A 23,651-nucleotide genomic window follows, 5' to 3' on the forward strand; every position below is an offset into this window, starting at 1 on the left:
GCTCGTGGTGGCTGTGTGGAAGTGTTTTGCCGTGGCTCTGCTTTCTCCGTTTCATTATCCTCCTGTTGCAACACTGCAATTATGCCCGTTGCTGTGGAGATGCTGAGCGGATTGCTAATAATGGAGGATTATCCTTCAGGTGGAGAAGCAGACGCAAGAACAGGTCAGAGCCGAGCACACATTTCCCAGGAGCACAGCTCAGCGCGTGGGTCTGCGCCTGCCTTCCGTGGTGCAGAAATGCAGACTGAGGTCGGCTTAAGTTCTTAGAGAGGATCAGCTTTCTGACTTAAATTAATTTAAGCTTTGGGCCTTCATAGAGATTAGTCCCCAACCTGGATGCTTTACTATTTGTTCTTTCACTTCTTTACATAACAGAGTGGTGCCCCATAACGACAAATGTTTTGTTGATGTCATTATGTGTTTTGTTTTCTTAAAATTATTTTTTAAGAATTTTTTTTGTTGCCTCCAGGGTTATTGCTGGGGCTCAGTGCCTGCACTATGAATCCACTGCTCCTGGAGGCCATCCCTCCTATTTTGTTGCCCTTGTTGTTATTGTCATTGCTGTTGTTGCTGTTGTTGTTGGATAAGACAGAGAAATGGAGAGAGGAGGAGAAGACAAAGAGGGGGAGAGAAAGACAGACACCTGCAGACCTGGTTCACTGCTTGTGAAGTGACCCCCCTGCAGGTGGGAAGCCGGGGACTGGAACCGGGATCCTGATACCAGTCCTTGGACTTGGCACCATGTGCGCTTAACCCACTGCACCACTGCCCCGTCCCTTTTTAAGATTTTTATCCAAATTTTCACACCTAGTATTGCCTGTTCTGGCTTCTTCTCCAGGGGCCGGAGCTATTTTCAGGAGGCAGCACATTTGAAATGCCTACCCAGATCTCCCAGGCTCCCTGCCTAGCACAACTTTAAAGAGAGAGTAGGGGCCAGGCGGTGGCACACTTGGTTAAGTGCATATATAGCACCAGACAACAAGGATCTGGGTTTGAGCACCCACTCCTCACCTGCAGGGAGGATGCTTCATGAGCGATGGAGTAGGGTTGCAGTAGGTGTCTATCTTTCTCTCTGTCTCCCCTTCCCTCTCAATTTCTCTCTGTCCTGTCAAAATAAGTAAAGTAGAAAGAAAAAGGGAAAAACAGCCACGGGAATTTGTAGTGCCGACACCAATGATAATCCTGGTGGGAGGAAGAGAGAGAGAGGAGGGGCCGGGGCCAGGCGGTAGTGCAACAGGCTAAGTGCATATGGAGCAAAGCACAGGGACCACCATGGTGTTGGAAACCAAGCCCAGAATCTCACATGCCTGCTCTATCTCAGCGTCACCTCACCTCCTACCCCACCCCCATGTCCTTTTTACTCTTTTTAATTTTTTTTTCTTGCCTCTACGGTTATCACTGGGCTTGGTGCCGGCACTACAAATCTGCTACTTCTGGGGGCCACTTTCCCCATTTTTTAATATTTATTTTCCCTTTTGTTGCCTTTGTTGTTTTTCATTGTTGTTATAGTTATTGATGTCATCATTGTTAGATAGGACAGAGAGAATTGGATAGAGGAGAGAAAGACAGAGAGGGGGAGAGAAAGACAGACACTTGCAGACCTGCTTCACTGCCTGTGAAGCAACTACCCTGTTGGTGGGGAGCCGGGGCGGGGTCTCGAACCGTGATCCTTATGCTGACCCTTGCGCTTTGCGCCATGTGTGCTTAACCCGCTATGCTACCACCCAACTCCCCACTTTCCCCATTTTATAGGATAGGACAGAAATAGAGAGAAATTGAGAGAGGAGGGATGGAGATAGAGAGAAAGACAGACACCTGCAGACCTATTTCACCACTTGTGAAGCGACCCTCCCCCTGTAGGTGAGGAGCCCGGGGCTCGAACCGGGGTCCTTGCACAGGTCCTTGCACTTTGTACTATGTGTGATTAACTGGGTGCGCCAGTGCCCACTCCCACTCATTTTCCTTCTAGATAAGCTAGTTGTCTCAAGTAAGTTATCAGGGACAAGAGAAATTATGAAACAGCAACAGCCAGAAGGATGTGATTTATAAAAATCTGCCTGAGGGTTTAGTGAAAAAGACACTCTGGATGGTATTACCAGCTCCCGAATCCTGTCTTTTTCTGAGTGTCGCTCCTCGACTTTGAGTCTGACGTGCCACCTGGGAGGCCCCTGCAGGCCAGACCCCACTCACTCTGAGCACAAGGAACTCTTTCTCTCTGTTGGGATTTGCAGTATCCTTTGGTCCTTTTCAACGAGAAAAGAAGGGAACGTGGACACGAGATGGTCTGTTTTGGGGAACCACTTGCTCTCAAGGCCATTTCTCTTCATTTCAATGAGCTTTGGAGTGACACTAATAAGCACAGCTGTCAGGGCCTGCTTCTCAGGAAGCACTTGTTTGTTATAAAGCACAAGTACTACAGAGAGTCTGGGTGTTGTGTCTGGAGACGGTGGCAGGGGTGTGCAAAGGCTGTGGATGGGCCAGGGTCAGATGCTGAGGGTGTGACTGCATCTGCTAGAAGCAGAGCTCTGAAGTCCAGAGTCCACCCTGCATGTCCTGCTCTGGGTGAGCACTGAAAATGAATCACTGTGCCAGCAGGCCACCCAGGGGAGGCCCTGGGCAACATCTTCATTTAAAGTCACAGTATGTGAGGGGCTAGGCGGTGGTGCACCTGGTTAAATTCATATGTTACTATGTGCAAAGACCCAGGTTCAAATCTCCTGGTCCCCGCCTGCAGGGGAGAAACTCCATGACTGGTGAAGTAGTACTGCTACTCCGTATCTCTCTCTCTCTTAAAAATGTCCAATGACCAGATACAATAGGCTTATGGTACTTTATTTTATTTATTTATTTATTTTTGGTGAATTTACTTGTTGGATATAGACAGAAATTGAAATGGAAGAGGAAGGTAGGGAGAGACAGAAACACCCGCAAACCAGTGCACTGCTCATAAAGCTTCTCCCCTGCAGGTGAGGACAAGGGGTTTGAATCCAGGTCTGCGTGCACTGTAATGTGTGTGCTCATCCAGGTGCACCACCACCTGGTCCCTGCCTCTCCCTCTCAATTTCTGTCTGTATCCAAAAGTAAATAAAATAAATATTAAAAATTGATGTATAAAATAAAGTCACCATAGATGATGGCACACTGAGCACACATATTACCATGTGCAAGAACCTAGATTCACACCCCTGCTCCCCACCTGCATGAGCAGTGAAGCAGGTCTGCAAGGGTCTCTTTGCCCCATCTCCCTTCCCCCTCAATTTCCGTATCTCTATCCAAAATAGAATGAATACTAGAAGCAGAGGTGCTCAAACTTTAAATCAAAGCAAAGCAGCAACAACAAAATACTGCTCTTCATTCCAGTGTGGGGGGTGGTGTGCCTGCCCCAAGAAGACCCTGTCCTGAGTGGAGGTGTAGTTCTCGGGGGCAGTGGTGGTGTCAGAGAGAAAACACAAGGGCATTCTGGGCATGTGGCCCAGACCTCAGTGTCCTGTCAGCAGCCTGGAGCATGTTTGGAGTATACACCACACCGAGGTGGACTGAGTGCTGGGGTGACCGCCTGGCACTGAGGATGTGTCCAGCCATCGTCATCAGGCTCCGGGGATATGACTGGGGCTGCTGCCTTATCAGTGCCCCCAAGCCTGGCTCTGCAGCTCAGATCACGCTGTCTGGAGTCTCTTGTGTCACGGTGTCTGGAGTTCTTGTTTCTGAAAAGACATTCTTGGGTCTCTTATGTATGGACAGGTATCTGGACAATTCTGAGCAGTGCTTATCTGTCAGTCAGAAGACTTTTATCATTTTAGAGCAGTTTCTGGCTTGTGGAATTACTGAGCAGAAAGTACAGAGAGTTCTGTAGGCTTGGGCTTGGCTGGCCTATTTCTTTTCTCTCTCTCTCTCTCTCTCTCTTTTCCTTTTTTTTTTTGTTGTAATTTTTATTCATTTATTTTGTGTGAAGACAGAGAAATTGAAAGGGAAGAGGAGCCAGAAAGAGAAGGAAGGGTGGAGAGAGAGAGAGAGACCTGCAGCACTATTTCACTGCTCATGAAACATCCCCCTACAGACCAGAGGCTTGAACCCAGGTCTTTGTGTATTATAATGTGTGTGCTCAACCAGGTGTACCACTTCCTGGTCCCTCTCAGCCAGTTTCCCTGTTTAGTACGTTTATCACAAGTGAGGCACTGACTCAGCTGAAGGTCACAGATGTCCTGCACATTCTGTTCTTTTAAAGAGATTTATTTCATATCTGTGTGGCGTGATACAGCATTGTAACGTCACAGAATTGTCTCGCCACCCTGAAGCCCTTATGTTTCCCCATCCACTCCCTGGTAGCCGCTGATCTTTCCACCACTGTCCTGGTTCCATCTTTTTCCAGCATGTTACAGAATCAGAGTCAAGCCATATGTTGTCTTTCCAGATTGTCTCCTTCCCCTCAATATTATGCCTCCGAGTTTCCTCCATGTCTGTTCAGGAGATGTGTGGATTGGAACCTCAGCAGCAGCACATGGCAGTGCTATGGGACTAGTTTATTCCAGGTTTAGTTTTCTTTTTAAAAAATTTATTTATTTACTTTAATGAGACACACACACACATACACACACACGGAGACAGAGACCAAAACACTGCTTAGTTCTGGCTCATGGTGGTGCCTGGGATTGAACCAGGGACCATAGAGCCTTGGACATGAGAGCCTTTTGCAGAATGATGATGCTGTCTCCCCCAGCCCAGGTGTAGTTTTCTAAGTCAGCTGGTGGGGCATAGACCTTGCAGTGTGAGGTCCTGGGTTTGAGCTCCATCACTATTTGGGGCTACCATGATGGTTCTGGAGGACATCAGTGCATGGTGCAGCGGTACTGTGATATTCCTTTTTTCTGTCTCTCCTCTTTCCTCCTTCCCTCCTAAAATAAAGCATGAAGAAATTGTACCAAAGAGGCTGTTTAACTGTGATACAGCACAAGGCCGGAGTCCTGAGTTCACTCCCTGGCACTATATTTAAAAAAAAAAAAAAAAAAGTTTATTCTAGAAATTTTACTGATAAGTTAGTAATGCCATGGTTGTATCATATTAAGCGTGTTTCCAAAAGCACCTCAGCTCCAGAAACAAATAATAATGACTACAGAAAACTCAGACAGGGATACTGACGGGCTGTGGGTAGTATAGCTTCCTGCACCTCAGGGTTACTCTGGCCACAGAAGACCTAGAAGCTCAAGGGAATAATCCTGGTGACTCATTTACTTGGTAAGTGTCCTGCCTGTTTTGTGTCAGCCCCTAAAAGCCTGGATGGGGGGGAGAGGGGACGGGACACAGGGATCTCCCAGCAGGGCCTCTGCTGACACCTGGCCCCAGTGTCCTCACGCTTTGCTCCAGAGACCTCCCTTCATCTTGCTCAAGGTTCTGTCGCAAACTCCGTATTTCACTTCTTCCTTCCTCTTTGCCAGTTACTCCTGGTTCTTCGGTTCTATTATTTGGACCCCCAGAGGACTCTTTTGGGGAAGTTGACTTTCCTTGCACTGTGGCCTGCAAAGCAGACCCTGAAGGAGAGGGTGCTGTGCAAAGGAGAGAGGGGAGCGAGTGAGCCTGCCAGGATAGTCCTGGCTCTAAGGCTGCCTGGGAGGGGTGTGGGGAGTATGTGGGCCCTAGGCAGTGCCAGTGACAGACAGCCAGTCAGCAAAAATGAGTGAGCGGCTAAGGCGAGTATTCGCGTAAATAAGCTCAAGCCATCCGTTTTTTCAAAGACGAGTTTCTCAAAAGAGTTAGCAACCTCTTAGAAATCTTAAGAGCAAGGGCAATAGAAGATAAGGAGGGAAAGAGAGAGCAATACAAAATAAACCAGAGGAAATGGTCACAGAACTGAGTGGCTGAGAGCCTACAGATTTCCTGTCTGAAAAGCCAAGTGTTTCTGTGAGATCATGGAGGAGCCGGTCTGCCCGGCTGTGCACCTGCTCACATCCAGCTGCCGAGGGTTCCTGTGGATGTGAGTATGCCGTCTGTATTCTGAGGAGTCAGTTTGTCCTCCCTGACAAATGCCCCCTCTCTCTGGCAAGAGGTTAACTCTCTGTGCCCACTTCCTTCCCTTCTTCTTTCCTCATTCTTCCCTCCCTCCTTTTCTCTCTTCTTTAATTAATTTTTTATTATCTTTATTTATTTATTGGATAGAAATAGCAAAAAATCATGAGGAGTGGGGAGAGACAGAGAGTCACCAGCAGCCCTGTTTCACCACTCATGAAGCTTTCCCCCTGCAGGTGGAGACCAGGGGCTTGAACCTGGGTCCTTGCGCACTGTAACATGTGTGCTCAACCCGGTGCGCCACCACCTGCCCCCCCCCCATTTCTTCTTTATTTCATCGGAGAGGCCCAAGCTTCACTTCGGCATATGTGATGCCTGGGATCGAACTCCTGACCTTACACATGCAGGTCTGTCTCCTCCCTCACCTCCACCCTTTTCTTTCTGAGGTCCTGCCCAAGTAGATTGCTACGCTAATTCATACTTATTCATGTCTAGTTTCACATTTACATCTAGTTTTATTTTTAATTCCAAAGACAGGATTATATTTGAGCTGGGGCAGTCAACACAGTAAATATGTACATTTGACTGTGACTTTCTGAAGTGTGCCGTCGCGCTGTCCTTAGCCCAAGGCTCGGCCCCTGTGCTCCTTGGTGGTACAGCCACACACACGGCATCTTGTTAAAAAGAAAACCTCCCCGGGTTTTGAGGACAGTGTGTTTTTATTTGCTCACCCCACACATAGTGACCGAAATGAAAAAAAAGATGAGGTTTACTGCCGTTTTTTTTTTTTTTTTTTTAATATTTTATTGATTTCCTTTGGTTAGAGACAGAAACTGTGAAGGAAAGGAAAGACGAGAGACAGAGAGATACTAGCAGCACTGCTTCATCACTTGTGAGGCTCCCCTTCCCCCTGCAAGTGGGAAGCTGGGGCTTGAACCAGGACCCTTGAGCATTGTAACATATGCACTCTGATGGGTGCACCAATACCCAGCTTTGAGGTCTCCTGATTTTCTCCACAGCATGTGATGATGTGAAATAGACCGTGTGTTCATCACAGTGAGCTCTCCTTGTGAGTCTGTGATAAGGTAGCTGATATTTGGTGTTGGTGAGTTTCAGCCTCATCTTTTCTCTTTTTAAATCATAATAAAAACTCCTGTTTACTTCTTTTTCATTCAGCCTGAGACACACAGAGAAAGAGGGATAAAGACTTACCACAGCATCAGGCTTTCCCCTAGTGAGGGGGATGGTGTCCACATGCAAGGCAAGGCACATAGACTACTGGTGAGCTTGCTCTTAATCAACAAGTGGGCCTGTTGATTATTTCTTTTCCTTCCTTACTTTATTTGTTTGTTTCTACCAGAGCACTGCTCAGCTCTGGCTTGTGGTGTAGGGGATTGAACCTGGAATTTGGGAAGCCTAAGGAATGAATAAGTTTGTTTGCATAAGCATTATACTGTCTATCCCTCTGTGTATATTATTTCTTCAAATAAAAATTTTAAGGGTCGAGAGATAGTGGTTATGCAGAAAGACTTTCATGCCTGAAACTGTGACTTCCCAGGTCAATCCCACACCACAGTAAGCCAGACCAGTGCTCTGGTAAAAAAGAAGAACCAGAAGGAGGGGAGAGGGAAAACAGGGAGGGAAAAGAAAGAGAGAGAAAGTCAGAATGTCACTCTGACTCATGTATCCTGGGAATCGAACCCTCCTGAACCTCATGCTTACAAACCCAATGCTCTAGCCACTGCACCATGTCCTGAGCCCCACCTGTACACAGGATTTAGAAGTAGCACACACCTCTCACACCTCACATTGACATTTTGCACTACCTTGCCAGCGCTTGGGTTTGCACACACAGATTCTTTTAAAAAGAACTAGATCCTTGTGAATAGATCCTGGGTTGTTCTCATTTCCCAGTAGACAGTAAAGATGCGTTTTCATGTTGTGTTGTGTCCATCCAGCGCAGTTTAGCTAAGCAACCCCCTCTGGATAGATGCTCATTTGTCTCTAGTTTGTCATCATTATTAAACATGGCAGAGACCCACAGCTAATGTTTTGTTTTGTTTTCTTTTCTTTTGTTTTCCAGAGCCCTGCTGAGCTCTGGTTTATGGTGGTGCTGGGGATGAACCTGGGACCTCAGAGCCTCGGGCATGAACATTATTTGCATCACCACCATGTTATCTCCTCCACCCCAGAACTAACTCTTCATTCATGATTTTGGTAAAAGATAACAAATGTGTTTTGACTATAGTCCTGGAGAGCATCTGGGGGGGGGGGGCGGGTTTGCTGGATTCCTTTCCTCTGTGGACACAAGGCATGTCTCATAACGGGTGTTTCTTTGCTCATGGGGAAGGTGAGGCCCTGTCTCACTTTGGAGCCGTAGGCAGAGTCCTTTTGCGTAACCATTATGCTATTTACCCCCACCCTACTGTCTCACTTTGAATGTTGAGGTATAAGCAGGTGATTTTTTTTTTTTCTTCCTGTGGAAGGCCTGTGAGCTTGTCTTTCAATAATTATCTGGGTTGCACTGTCAAGATTTTCTGTGACCTTATGACTTTTCCTCTAAGGAGTTTAGGAGTTCAGATGTAACAATAACAACCTTGTGTTACAAAGGAAAGAACTAGGATGGCTATTGTTTCTTCTTGGGCAACCTAACAGGAACATGGCAGAAGGCAGAGGTTTGTGAGACACAGGGCTTTTTAATCTCTTGTTCAACCTTCTTCTCTGTTCTCTGGAATAATTTAAAAAAAAAAATCTGTTTCTGGATGTTTTGAATGCAGTCTGTATTAGGCAGAGGGGAGAACAGGGCGACCTTTCAAGATATTTTAAATCTAAGAGTCTGTAATTAGAAAGTGCTATTTGCCTTTTCATATGCTGCTTTGACTCTTAAAACGTGCGCCTAAATATGTGCTTCTTACTCATATTCTCCCTCTCAACATACTTGCCGTCCATTCATCCCAGCACTTTGCTTTGGAAAATCTTCAAGGCCTTGGCCTAGTGGGGTCTGTTCTGCAGCAACAAAAATAAACTGCCCCCTGCGGCCTGGGATTACTTCAGTGACTTCCTTATGTTGTTTGCAGTGAGTTCTGAACATAGCCGCCTCTGTCTGTGTTTGCTTTCGTTATTGATGGTGTTGATGATGCAGACCAAAGCTCTGTCCAACTCTGGCTGATAGTGATGTAATGATGTTGGGGATTGAACATGGGACCTTAGAGGTTCATATACAAAAAGTCTTTTTACATAACCATTATGTCATTTCCCTCACCTACTGTCTCTGCTTTTTGCTTGCTTTTTTTTTTTTTTTTAAGATTTATTTTACTCATGATATGTGAGAGTTTCACAGGAGACAGATAAGAGAGAACGCCACACTGGTATATATGGTACTGGGCATCAAACCAGGAACCTTGGGCATGCAAATCAGGAGCTCCACTGGTTTTTTATCAGACATTTTGAAAGAGAGAGAGAGAGAGTCAGTCTGGCAGGTGGTGCAGTGGATAAAGCATTGGATTCTTAACCATGAGGTCCTGAGTTCAGTCCCCTGAACATGTACCAGAGTGATGTTTGGTTCTTTCTCTCTCTTATCTTTCTCATGAATAAATAAATAAATTCTAAAATAAAGAAAGAAAGAAAGAGAGGCACAGGAGCATGACTCATCTCTGATGTGTAGTGCTGGGGCTTGAACCTGGAGCTTCATGTGTGCAAGTCTTGTGTTCTGCTGCTGAGCTAGCAGGCTGCTCTGCCCAATGCCCTGGCCTGCCCCTCTCTTACAGTGGGGGAGTTACCCTGTGAACAGGAGTCTTTGCTGTGGCCCTCCCCTCACAGAGATGGCTGCCAGAAAAGAGACAAGTGGATCTTAGTACCAAAAGCTGACTTGATTCTCACAGCAAAGACTTGGACTTGGACAGAGATGTGGAGCAGATGAAAGGGGCCCTGAGCCCTGATCTAGGCTAGAGAGGTGAGAAAAGGCTTCTCAGGCAGTGAAACTGGGCCAAGGAAGCCTGTAGATTACGCATTCTTTATATATATTTGATTTATTATTGGATAGAGACAGAGAATGAGAGGGGAAGGGGAGACAGAGAGAGAGAGAGAGAGACACTCTTGCAGCTCTGCTTCACCACTTGTGAAGCTCCCCACCTGCAGGTGTGGGGGTTACACATTCTGCTGAAGCAGGTGCACTTCTGTGCCTGTGACCTATCTGCAAGTGCCTGAACCCATTATTACTTCCTGTTGGTGGCCTTGGCAATGCCATGCCAGTATTCAAAGAAAAATGTTTGATTTTATTTTTTAATTTTTTGCTTCCAGAGTTATTTCTCATTATTTTGGTGCCTGCACTATTTTTTTCCTTCTTCCTCTTTTTTATTTAATAGGACAGAAAAACTGAGAGGCTTAGGGGAAGACAATGAGGCAGAGAGAAAGACAAACACCTGCAGCACTGCTTTACCTTTCCAGAAGCTGGGGAGCAGGGGCTAGAACCTAGGTCCTTGTATATGTCAGTGGCTTAACTCAGTGCAATACCACCCTGCCCCTGTGACATGTTGCTGTTTGATCTCAAGAAGTCTCTAAAAAATTAACATATAAGGGGCTCAGGAGTTGGCATAATGGATAAAGCATTGGACTCTCAAGCATGAGGTCCTGAGTTTGATCCCTGGCATCCCATATACCACAGTGATACTCTAGTTCTCTTCTCCCCCCCCCCCTTTTCTTTCTGTGTCTTTAATTAATAACTAAACCTTAGAAAATAACCTTCAAGACAGCACACCTGGACTAGCTGGATGAAGGAGGCTGCCAAATCCCTGGGATGCTGGCTGATTCCCAGGATGGGTGGAATATTCTAGAAGCTCAGTCATATCACGTCTTCTGTGCTCACCACAGCATATTTGAGTGAGCAAGGCTCCTCTCCCAGCCAAGGTCTGCTCTCTAATAACTAGTCTCTAGGAAGAACATTTGATCTGTTCCCAGACACAGTGAGAGGTGCCTTCACCACAGTATCTTCTGTGAGCTGGAATAGTGCCGAGCCTGATGCCAGAGAGACTTCTCCAGCAAATCCAGAGCCATTTCTCCCTCACCTCCTGTCAGAATCCTGGATGGGTTTCTGGTGCATTCATGCCAGACATTCTGGGCTCCTAACTCAGATCGTGTTACCTGCCCTGGCTCCCTCCCAGAGGATCGAGCTGGGCTCTGGGCTCCTGGATCTGGGAGGGTATCACAGAAGAACACCACAGGGCAGCATCTGAGGAGGGTCTGCACAGCTAGTGCTACAGACCCTTAGGGGCAGGGGAGAGCTGGGTGCCAAGAGCATGCCCCCAGACTACAATATAGCTCCTCCTTTGTTCTCATACATGCACATGTATGGCTGGTTCGTTTTCTCTGTCTCTGTCTCTGTCTGTCTCTCTCTCTCTAAGTACTGATCAGCTCTGCTTTATGGTGGTACAGGGGACTGAACCTGGGACCTCAGAGCCTCAGGCAGGAAAGTCATTTGCAAAACCATTATGCTATCTCCCTGTCATCCCCCCCTCCCCAGTTTGGGACATTGTGCCTCTTCCCTATTTTCTCCTTCCCAGTTGTGCTAACAGTCATTTTGTAAAGATTAAATAGTACTGTCAGTTCCCCTGCCCCTTTCTTAGTTGTCTCTGTTTTAGTCCTTTAATATATAAGGGCAGGGTTTACCAGGATATGCCTGGATGCCATGTTCATTATTCTACATGAAAATAAATGTTTTGCTTTTCTACTTTCATTTCTTTAAATATTTTGTATTTATTTTGGATAGCGACAGAAGTTGAGAAGGGAGAGAGGAAGAGGGAGAGAGAGAGAGAGAGAGTGAGTGAGTGAGTGAGTGAGTCAGAGTGTCAGAGTCCGACATACAGCACTGCTCCACCACTCCTGAAGCTTTCCCCCAGCAGGTGGGGACCTGGGGTTTGAACCCGGACCCTTGGGCATGGTAACATGTATGCTCAACCAGGTGTGCCACCACCCAGCCTCAGTTTTTTTTTTACTTTCGCATGTTTCTGTTATTCATTTCATTCCTCTGTAAAGTCATGCACACGATACTTGGACTGAAATCAATCACAAGTTGCTGTGACACACGGAAAGTGAGTCACTGCTGAACGTGAGGACAAGGTCACTCTAGGCTGAGCTGGAGGGCGTTTGGAGCGGTCAGCGTGAGTCTGCATTCTCCCACCCGCCTCCTTTCCACACGGCCACTGAGCTGAGCCTGGGCTGGGCTCAGCTGAATGAAAAGACTTTGGGTTACACAAGTCACCATGTACACACTTTGCCATGTAGCATGCACACAATTAAAAAGCTTGTAAGCTGACGCTATGTATGCCATTGATGTTGTGTTGTAAATCATTGCAACTGTGCACTGATGTAAGTGACAGTCCAGGACTCTCGGCTCTCTAAAACTCCTCTAGTTGTGTGTTTACTTTTGTGGGCGTGGGGTGGGGGGCAGGCTTTGGCAGTTTTGAGCTCTGGCATCTGTGGTACCTGGGACTTGTGCATGCATATCCTGTGCTCATCTCCCCAGCTGTTCTTTAATTGGATTTGTGCTTGCTGCTTCAGTAAATCTTTCTTTCTTTCTTTCTTTCTTTCTTTCTTTCTTTCTTTCTTTCTTTCTTTCTTTCTTTCCTTCTTCCTTCCTTCCTTCCTTCCTTCCTTCCTTCCTTCCTTCCTTCTTCCTCCCTCCCTCCCTCCCTCCCTCTCCACAGTGAATAAAGCATTAGACTCTCAAGTGAGAGGTCCTGAGTTCGATCCCCAGCAACACATATACCAGAGTGATGTCTTATTATCTCTCTCTCTCCTCCTATCTTTCAAATTAATAAATAAATAAAATCTTAAAAGAAAAGAAAAACAAACTGTTGTGTTTTCCCACCTAAGGCTTTATTGCCACCAGGGTTATCATGAGACTTGGTGCCTACATGGTGAATCCACCACTCCCAGGACCTTTTCTTTTCTTCTTCTTTTTTCTTTTTCCTTTTTGATTTGATAGGATAGAGAGAAATTGAGAGGGCAGTGGGAGATAGAGCAGGAGAGAGAATGGAGACACCTGCAGACCTGCATCACTGCTCATGAAGCTTCCCCACCCCACCCCCTACAGGTGGGGACCAGACGTTTGAGCCCAGGTCCTTGCACTTGGTAATGTGTGTTCTCAACCAGGTGCACCATTGCCTGGGCTTTTCCCCACCTAAGAAACAAATAGGAGCTCTTGGAACTTTTAGCCAGTATGGCCCTGCTCTCTTGGCTCTGTTCTGCTATGTGAAGCTACCTGGTGAGCTTTGCAAAGTGTTTCTCTGAGAGATCTCTGGAGCCTGCTGTCCCACAGTCTGGGAGCCTTGCTCCTGGGCTCTCCTGGCCTTGTCCTGGACTTTGCCGGTTTTGCTGTTTTCTTTACTGCGGTAGCTCCTAGTCCCGTGACTGTGTGGTCTTGTGGGCCTCCCAGAGTCACCCACTGAGGAGTGGTCCTAGGCCCCTGACTCAACTCTACAAGCCCTTATTTTATTTTAAAGATGTAATGATTGTGAGTGAGGGTAAAAATGAGAATGAAGGGAGAAAGAGAGCACCGCATTGCTCAGTTCTGCCACTAGGTAGTGCTGGGGATTGAACCTGGGGCCTCGGGCACACAAGCTTGGTGCTCTGATAGGCTAAGTTAGCTAGCTCCCTGAGGCTTGCAGCAAACCTCTTTTACACTATTAGTGGCAAGTGGCATATGGGGTTTGGGGAGGGCACTGGGGTCTTGGGCATGTATTATTCTGCCACTCCCATGCTGATTCCCATGTTCATTCTTTTAAAAATTTATTAGTGATTTAATACTGGTCTGTAAAATGACAAGATAACAGGGGTGCCGTTGCACACTGTTCCCACCACCAGAGTTCTGTGTCCGCATTCCCTTCATTAAAAACTGCAGTAGTTCTCCCAATGTCACAGATACGGGTTGACTGTTATTTTCTATAACTATCAATAATTATATATATTTGCTCATTTTTTTTAATGGTCTTGCCTCTTATTCCTTTCTAAGTCACAGCTACACCCATTACTACTTCTGAATGTCCTTCCCTTTTCTCCTCTTCTCTCCGGGTCCTGATGGAGTTGGAGTTTAGAGCCCTCTAGTCATCTTCCCCTAACATTTCTCCCTCTTTGGGACTATGGACCAAAGATCTTTATGGGGTGCAGAAGGTGGGAGTTCTGGCTTCTGTAATTGCTTTTCAGCTTCTCAGCTTGATCCATACCATACCCCCAGCCTGTTTCTATCTTTCCCCAGTGGGATTTAAAAAAAAAAAAAGTCTGCCTGTTGTTATAGTGCTTCCATATAGCAGGTGGCATGGTTCAGCCTGGAATGAGGCCCACTAAGTGAGTCAGTCCTCTGCTTCCTTGGGGAAAAAAAAAAAAAAAAAAAGGACTGACCCACCAAGAGGTGGGAGTTAGTGGCTGAGTGCTCTCTGGGGACAAGTGGCAGTGACTGAATGCAGGGGAGAACTGGTTCTCACGGGTGACAGGAACTCCACTCACTAGCATACTTGAGATTTCTGTGCACTCACTGGGAGAAATGACTTAGCTATTACTCAGCATCCAGTGCTCTGTGGAACCCCAGAGTATGTTGGATCCCCTAACCCCGCACCCCCCCACCCGGGTATCCTGAGAAGAACAACGGAGTCAAGGTTAGTACAGAGTCAACAGGGCGTGCCTGGCAACGCCTGCCTGCTTCCGGCTATACCTGAGTCACCCTCTCACCAAACAAGCAGGTTACTGGGCAACCAGAGTGACTCAGACCCAGCCACCTCCCACACAGCAACGTCAGGAAATGGCCCTGCTCACTGCCAAGCCAGTGACAGCAGGACAAATGCTGGCACTGAAGGCTTCTGGGGAGCAGGGGGCCCGGGGTGGGGTGGCCAGCTCAAGTGAACATCGAGTCCCTCACAGGTCAGAGGGAGTGATAGAGAGGGACACACACAGAGAAGATAGACACCTGCAGACCTATTCACCACTAGTGAAGTGTCCCCCTCCGAGGCAGGATTCTTTTTCACAGGAAGGCGGTGACACTGTGCTAACAGTGTCCTGTGCATTTCAGGAAGGTGCTGCAGAGTGTGTCATCAGGCTGTGACAATATCTGGTATACTGTCTCCTGATTTTTTTTTTCCCTACAAGTGTGCAGTAAGCATACTATATTAAAGGGCAGTAGCACAGTGAATCAAGTGCACACGGCGCAAAACGCAAGGACCGACGTGGGGATCCTGGTTTGAGCCCCCGGCTCCCCACCTGCAGAGGAGTCGCTTCACAGGTGGTGAAGCAGGTCTGCAGGTGTCTATCTTTCTCTCCTCCTCTCTGTCTTCCCCTTCTCTCTCCATTTCTCTCTCCTATCCAACAACAACAGCAATAGCAACAACAATAGCAACAACAATAAAACATGGGCAACAAAAGGGAATAAATAAATATTTTTTAAAAAATAATAAAAAAGAAAGAAAACAAGCATACTACATTACTGAGAAAAAACACTATTGTAAATAAACCACAATTCTCTGTCCTTTAAATTAAAATATATGTATTTATGTTTAATCAGAGCAATGCTCAGTTCTGACTGATGGTGGTGCCAGGTTTCAGCCTGGGAACTCAGAGCCTCAGGCATGAAAGTGTTTTGCAGAATCACTGCTATGCTCTCTCCCCAGCTCCTCCCCACCACTCAAACCTTTTAATATTTTTAAATTTTTTTTTATTTTTCTTTCCTGTGAAATGTGCAAATGGTGAGAGTTTAGTTTATTGGAATAATTTGATAGATGTTTCGTATCCTGAAAATTGTTAACATGGCATGTTTTCCAACTCAGGGTTTTCACCTTTTGTTCCGCTCCCAAAATACACCATTCCTTGGGCTATATCCGGTCAGGGAATCTACTCACCCCTCACCCCTCACCTCCCCACCCCCAATTTCAGGAACATTAATCATGATTAGGTCATTAGTTGAAACCAAAGCCTAAACTGTAAGCACTGATCCAACTAAGTTCATTTAGGAGAGGCAAGTAATAGGGGCCAGGTGATAGCACATCTAGTTAAATGCACATGTTACAGTACACAAGGACCCAGGTTCAAGACCCTGGTCCCCACCTGCAGGGGAAAAGCTTCACAAATGGTGAAGCAGGGCTGTAGGTGTCTCTCTGTCTCTTTCCCTCTCAATTTCTCTCTGTCTCTGCCCAATAATAAATAAATACATAAATAAATATAAAAAAAGAAGAAGCAAGAAGGAGTTGGTGGTAGCGCAGCGGGTTAAGCGTAAGTGGTGCAAAGCACAAGGACCGGCATAAGGATCCTGGTTCGAGCCCCCAGTTCTCCACCTGCAGGGGAGTCGCTTCACAAGTGGTGAAGCAGGTCTGCGGGGTATCTTTCTCTCCCCCTCTCTGTCTTCCCCTCTTCTCTCCATTTCTCTTTATCCTATCCAACAATGATGACAATAATAATAACTAACTACAACAATAAAAAAGGGCAACAAAAGGGAATAAATAAATATTAAAAAAAAGAAGCAAGAGCAACAAAAAGGGAAAAAATAGCCTCCAGGAGCAGTGGATTTGTAGTGCAGGCACCAAGCCCCAGCAATAACCCTGGAGGCAAAAATAAAAAAAGAAGAAGCAGCAGCAAGTAATTGGGAGTCGGGCGGTAGAGCAGCAGGTTAAGCGCACATGGCGCAAAGTGCAAGGACCGGAGTAAGGATCCAGGTTTGAGCCCCCGGCTCCCCACCTGCAGGAGAGTCGCTTCACAGGCGGTGAAGCAGGTCTGCAGGTGGCCATCTTTCTCTCCCCATCTCTGTCTTTCCCTCCTCTCTCCATTTCTCTCTGTCCTATCTCCAATAATGATGACATCAATAACAACAACAATAATAACTTCAACAACAATAAAAGCAAGGGCAACAAAAGGGAAAGAAAGAAAGAAAGAAAGAAAGAAAGAAAGAAAGAAAGAAAGAAAGAAAGAAAGAAAGAAAGAACTGATGAAAAAAAGAGAAAAAAAAAGAAACAAGTAATTTATTTGGTAGGATTTAGCAATTTAAATCCTGGGAGAAACTCAAACCAGCGCAGTGAGCTCTGTGGCCTCACACCTTTTGGAAACAATGGTGTATTCAGACGGGCTCACTGGAAGGCAGCTCTGGAGAAGAAACACACAGTCCTGTTCTCTGTAGGAGGAGCTGAAGAGAACACCGCCTGAGTGAACAGAATGCTTTCTGTTGCTTCACTTGTGGAACATTTTTTTGTGATTAGTGTAAGATAGTGAGGAATTTGAGCTTTACACACACCTTCCCGGGCTCTTCCCTTCCCTGACAGTGAGAGCCACTGTGCTTTGTGGGCAGGGCCAGGGCTCTAGAACACAGAGTTGTTAAGAACACAGGCTTTTCATGTTCCTGCCTAGCCTCTGTCTGCTACAAAGTCCGCATAGTATCACACCTAGCCAGCCGCAAGCAGAGGAGGCTAACCGATGGGGAGATAAAGACTCTAGAACATTCTGTCTTTTTTTAGCTACCAAGCACTGCTGCCCCAAATCTTTCAGGTGGCACGAAGCTCCTTCTTGAGCACTTCCCAGAAATATATTAACCAGTAGCCCGAAGTTCTTTGAACGCACATCAAAAGGCTCCACTGTGGACTTTCCATACCCACAAGGAATTTATGGGCAAGGTGTCATTTCTACAGCCAGTTCCCTATTCTGGGCATCTGCTCTCTGCCTTGCCCAGAAAAACCACATGGCTGTGCTTCAGGAGATGGTGCAGTGACTAGAGAGCAGGACTTGCAAGCCAGAAGTCCAGAGTTCAAGTCTCTAGCACCACATGTACCAGAGTGATGTTCTGCTTCTCATTCATAAATATTAAAAAAATAAAGAAAGAAACTTTGTTAAAAAAAATGTTTCTCTGGAGGTCCTGCTCTGCCTCTATACTAGAGAAGGGCTGTTAACTTTTTTTTTCTTTTTAATGAGATTTATTCAGTTGGAAAGATTTTTAAAATTGCATTTTAAAATTACATTGCTATTTTAAAATGTTTCCATGGGAATTTAATTTTTTTTATTGGGGGATTAATGGTTTACAGATTTTTTAAAAAAATATAGCTTCTTGCTTAAAGGTAATCTCACTCCTATCTCTAAACAAATGAGCAAGGTTCTCCCCCATGGCATGAGTAAACAGCAAAGTCCAAAAACATCATTGTAAAACTACTTGTACTTGTCATATATTTAAATTCTTCAATGCAAACTTTTGTGATACTGTATAAACATGAGAGGGAGAAATGGGTGTGTTTCTAGATTACCTGGAGGGCATGTGATAAAGGGGCTTTGTTAAAATAGAATTATGAAATTATTTTAAAGGAACAGTAATTTCCCCCCCACCCCCCACCCCTGTTTCTTACCATGGTCTTCCTGCAATAAGGTAATTATACTTCCAAATCTAAGAAAAGTTGTTGTGGGGGCCAGGTGGTGGCACATCTGGTTAAGAACCCATTATACTATGCAGTGACCTGAGTTCAAGCTCCTGGTCCCCACCTGCAGGTTGAAAATTTCCCGAGGGGTAAGCAGGGCTGCAGGTGTCTCTCTGTCCCTCTCTATCTCCATCTCCCTCTCTCCTCTTAATTTATCTTTGTCTCTATAAAATAAGAAATAAATAAAAATATTAGAAAGAAAGAAAATTAGTTGTGGGTGGTGGAGATGATAGCATAATGGTTATGTAAACAGATTCTAAGGCCTGAGGCTCCAAGGTCTCGGGTTCAATCCCACACATCACCGTAAAGCAGAGCTGAGCAGTGCTCTGAAAAAAGAAAGAAAGAGGGAGTCCGGCGGTAGCGCAGCAGGTTAAGCACACATGGCACCAAGCGCAAGGACCAGTGTAAGGATCCCGGTTGGAGCCCCTGGCTCCCCACTTGCAGAGGAGTCGCTTCACAGGAGGTGAAGCAGGTCTGCAGGTGTCTGTCTTTCTCTCCCCCTCTCTGTCGTCCCTTCCACTCTCCATTTCTCTCTGTCCTATCCAACAATGATGACATCAGTAACAACAATAATAACTATAACAACAATGAAAAACAACAAGGACAACAAAAGGGAAAATAAATATAAAAAAATTTAGAAAAGAAAGCAAAGGTAGTTACTACTGACCAGGAAACATATTGTTGGCTTTCATTGTGATCTGTTCACCTGCTTTACATGGCATCTCTAATATTGAGAAAATGTTGATGAAAATGGGGAGTATCAAGTTCTGCTGTTCGACCTGCCTTCTGCTTTTTTTCGCCACTGTTAGTTTCAACATCTAGCTTCAATCTCTACAGAATCTTCCATGGATTGTTTATGTTTTTTAGCAGCCTCTGACTACATTAGGCAATTTGGATGGGCTCCTAGTCCTCCACAGTAATAAATATTAAACCATGCGGGAGTCTGTTTCCAAGTCTATAAATCTCTAGGGTATACGCAGAGAGTGAGCACAGTGGAGAAGCGAGTAATTAGGGCTGCTGTTCAGTTAGGCTGTGAGAGTTAACCTTTGTGATAGAGCCCAAGGGTGTTTATCCCAACCAAGCACCTGTGGCTTTTGTTTGCCAGCTAACCTCAGAGCAGGTAGAACCAGTTCGGTCTCCCCTCCCATGCAGTATCAGCCCAGACTGGGAAAAGTGAGTGTCTGTGTTGCTGGCCTGTCAGGTAGCTAAGTGTCTAACACAGAAGTAATTCTCAAAGGCCATGGGTCAATCTGATTTCCTAACAACAGGGAACACCATGTTGGTTCTTGCTTTGCATCCCAGGGAACAGCGTGATAGATGATAAAGAGTGTCTTCCGAAGAAAATTTTTTTTTTGCCTCCAGGGTTATTGCTGGGGCTTGGTGCCTGCATTACAAATCCACTGCACCTGGAGGCTATTTTTCCCATTTTGTTGCCCTTGTTGTTGTGCTTGTTGTTATTGTTGTCATAGCTGTTGTTGTTGTTGGATAGGACAGAGAGAAATGGAGAGAGGAGGGGAAGACAGAGATGGGGAGAGAAAGACAGACACCTGCAGACCTACTTCACCGCTTGCGAAGCGACCTCCTGCAGGTGGGGAGCCGGAGGCTCGAACCGGGATCCTTATGCCTGCCCTTGCGCTTTGCGCCATATGCGCTTAACCCACTGTGCTACCGCCTGACTCCCTTGAAGGAAACTTTGAGGACTCTTCTCAGCATTGTCTAGTTTCCTAGCCCATCCTGAATTCCTCTGTTATCCGGGGTCCTATTGTTTTTGGTCTCTCTCTGTCAACCTTCGCCAGCCTGAGCTCTCTCACCTGTCATCTCTCTACCTACCTGCACTCAATTTATTCATCCCTTTCATTGCTTCACTCACTGGATGTTCAACTGTCTTCTCTGGGACTCTACCTCCTCTTCTCTCTGGGACCCCCAGAGAGACTGGAAGATACTTCCAGAAGATACTGGAATCAGGCCTCATCACCTCAGACCCACCAATAGGACATAAAAACCAGGTTTTTTTTTTTTTTTTTTTTTTTTTTAATGAGAGGGTGGAAGGAAGGGAGCAATGGGGGCGGGGGACATGTGTGGAGAGGCACCACAGTGCTCAGCTCTGGCTGTGGTGGTGCTGGGGACTGAACCTAAGACCTCAGAGCCTCAGGTGTAAAAGTCTTTTTCAGAACCATGATACTGTCTGCCCAGCTCCTAGAAGCCAGTTTTTTTTTTATGTGTATTTACTTATTTTATTATTTTATTTATAAAATGGAAACATTGGCAAGACCATAGAATAAGAGGGGTACATTCTACACATTACCTCCCTGCTCGAGCTCCATATCCAGCCCCCTCCCTTGATAGCTTTCCTATTCTTTATCCCTCTGGGAGTATGGACCCAGCCAGGATCATTGTGGGATGCAGAAGATGGAAGGTCTGGCTTCTGTAATTGCTTCCCCACTGAACATGGGCGTTGGCAGGTTGATCCAAACTCCCAGCCTGCCTCTCTCTTTCCCTAGTTGGGGAGGGATCTGGGGAGGCTGGGCTCCAAGACACATGGTGGAGTCCTCTGCCCAAGGACATCAGGTTAGCATTATGGTATCATCTGGAACCTGGTGGCTGAAAAAGAGTTAAGATATAAAGCAGAACAAATTGTGGACTAATCATGAACCTAAATGCATAATCATGAACCTAAATATTGCAGATGAAGCCTGGGGTCTCTGTTTTAGAAAAAGCTAGTAGGTCTATTTATTTTAGGAATATTCCAGAAAGCCCATGACTCTACTAGTTTTATTTCTATTTTTAAAGATTTTGTTTATTAATGAGAAAGATAGGAGGAGAGAAAGAACCAGATGCAACTCTGATACATATGCTGTCAGGGATTGAGCTCAGGGTCTCATGCTTTCGAGTCTGAGGCTTTATCTACTACTTTGCCACCTCCCTGACTGCCTAGAAGCCATTTTTGTAAAACCTCCTATGGAACATATGGCAGCTCATGTGTTAGTGGCTGTGCAGAGTACTCACCTAGCATTGCCCATGGCTTCTTGGCAACAGCCACCTTAGGGAAATGACCTCGGAGGAAAGAGGCCCTATAGTAATGTCACCTCATCCCATTGGTTGCGGTTGTCTTTCCCTGCCGGGTTGTAAGGAGGTGGCATCAAACAGTAGGTTGGAGGACCTGTTTTACTTTCTTATTCTTATTTCAGACTTAGAGACCAACTTAGACTCCTAGCTGAGTTCTCACCCTGCTGCTCAGGTGACTACAGACCTTTTATCCCTCCCTTCCTGAAATGCTCCCAGATCCACCGTTTGTTGTTTTCCAACTTTGCACAGCTACTGTTTGCTCTATGTCAATATGTAGTTGATGTGGATTGTCTACCCTGCCAGTTCAAGTGACCAGGATGTTTATAATGAGAAGGTAAACAGACTCCCCCTCATTCGACTTACTGTAAATCGGGATGAATTCTGTTAGGAAATCCATCTGTTCTTTGTCACTTCCTATTATTTTATTTTTGGAGCCTAGTTTACATAGATTCTGCTAATGGTTTCTACTGGCTGGTTCGTGGTCCTGTGTGTAGACAACATAGAAATGTGTGTTGTTGGGGAGTTGCGTGGTAGCGCAACGGGTTAAGCGCAGGTGGCGCAAAGCACAAGGACCAGTGTAAGGATCCTGGTTCGAGCCCCCGGCTCCCCACCTGCAGGGGAATCGCTTCACAGGCGGTGAAGCAGGTCTGCAGGTGTCTGTCTTTCTCTGTCTTCCCCTCCTCTCTCGATTTCTCTCTGTCCTATCCAACAATGACGACATCAATAACAACAGTAGTAACTACAACAATAAAACAATAAGGGCAACAAAAGGGAATAAATAAATAAATATTAAAAAATAAAAATAATAAAAAAGAAATGTGTGTTGTTGCAGAATCATAGCTGAAGAAGTCCTTTGTGGGTGAGAAAAGAGGGGAAAGTGAGGCAGGAATAGGGAGCCCGAGTCTGGGACTGACCTTGACTTGACTCATTACTGATCCACTAATTACAACCACCGGTGTTATTAACTATATTAGTCACAGTGATAATTGTACGAATATATTGTCATGTAGTAATTATCATCATTAATTATATTGATTAATTAAATGTTATTAATTATGGTATACATACTATAAGACTTTATTTTTCTCCCCAGAGCACAGCTCGATTCTTGCTTATGATGGTGCTGAGGATTGAATATTATATATGGATGTTGTTTGTTTTTTATAAGAGAGAAAGGTACAGAGAGAGAGAGAGACCAGAGCGCTGTTCAGCTCTGGCTTAACATGGTACTGGCGATTGAATCTGGAACTTTGGAGCCTCGGACATGAAAGTCTTTTTGCAGAACCACTGTCCTGTATATCACCAGCCAGCTAAGATTCTTTCTTAGGGCTAAATAACATTAAATATATGCCCCGTCAATTTACAGGATTGTACAGTCACGGTCACTACCTGGCTTTCGGTGGTGGTAGGCTGGAGAAATAGCTGGTGAGGAGTATGCTTTGTGATGCAGACAACCCAGGCTGAAGCCCCAGCACCTCATGGGAATGCCATAGCACTGGGGGAAGCTCCCAAGCTGTGGTGGGCCTGACACACCCCCCATATTCTCCAGTTCCCCCACCTCTGTCTATCTGAAATAAAGTTGGCTTGAGAGTGGTGAAATAATGCAATGTGCAAGACTTCAACTGGCTCCAGTACATAGGTAGTTAGGTAGGTAGACAGACAGACAGACAGACATACTTTCTAGAGCATCACCCACTGACCCCTAGCAAAAAGAACCTTCTGGCCTGTTTGCAGGCCATCCCCAGCCCCACCTGCAGCCCAGGTGGGCAGCCACTAGCTTGCCCCTTCCTCTGCTTCAAATTCACAGCACCTCCACTCTGGGAGGACCTGGTACCATAGTGAAAACTTATCAGAGTGGCCAGACCCCCCCCGTCTGGGTCTCTTTTGTTTAAATTATTTCTCAAAGATCTATGAGCAGCTTTAGCTTTAGCAAGTTCTTCAAGAACTTGCTAGTAAAAATAGCCAACACGTCTTGTGGGCGCTTCTGAAATAGAGTCCCCTGGCTCACAGGACAGACACCCTATATGTGGAAGCATATTAGTACTTAACTATTTTAGGTGGGAGATTTTTTTTTTTAATAAGCACTTTGAGCTTTAAGGCTTAATGAATACAAGCTGTGAGAAATCTTCATGGCATGAAATTTTGCCACTCACACTG

General features: G+C 45.7%; 1 protein-coding gene across 4 annotated transcripts in view; it reads left to right on the forward strand.

The window, feature by feature from the left end:
• Positions 1-23,651, forward strand: part of SGMS2 (sphingomyelin synthase 2) — a 62,026-nt gene that overhangs the window by 14,626 nt on the left and 23,749 nt on the right. Inside the window, exon 1 of one of the 4 annotated variants that reach the window (XM_060186267.1) lies at positions 5,707-5,968. The exons of the other annotated variants lie outside the window; for them this stretch is intronic. The gene's annotated coding sequence lies outside the window, so the exon portion shown is untranslated. Of the gene's footprint in view, positions 1-5,706; positions 5,969-23,651 lie in introns of those variants that run through there. 4 annotated transcript variants of the gene reach the window in all.

Source organism: Erinaceus europaeus, chromosome 2 (assembly GCF_950295315.1).
Source record: "Erinaceus europaeus chromosome 2, mEriEur2.1, whole genome shotgun sequence".
In the NCBI taxonomy this organism is placed as follows: domain Eukaryota; kingdom Metazoa; phylum Chordata; class Mammalia; order Eulipotyphla; family Erinaceidae; genus Erinaceus; species Erinaceus europaeus.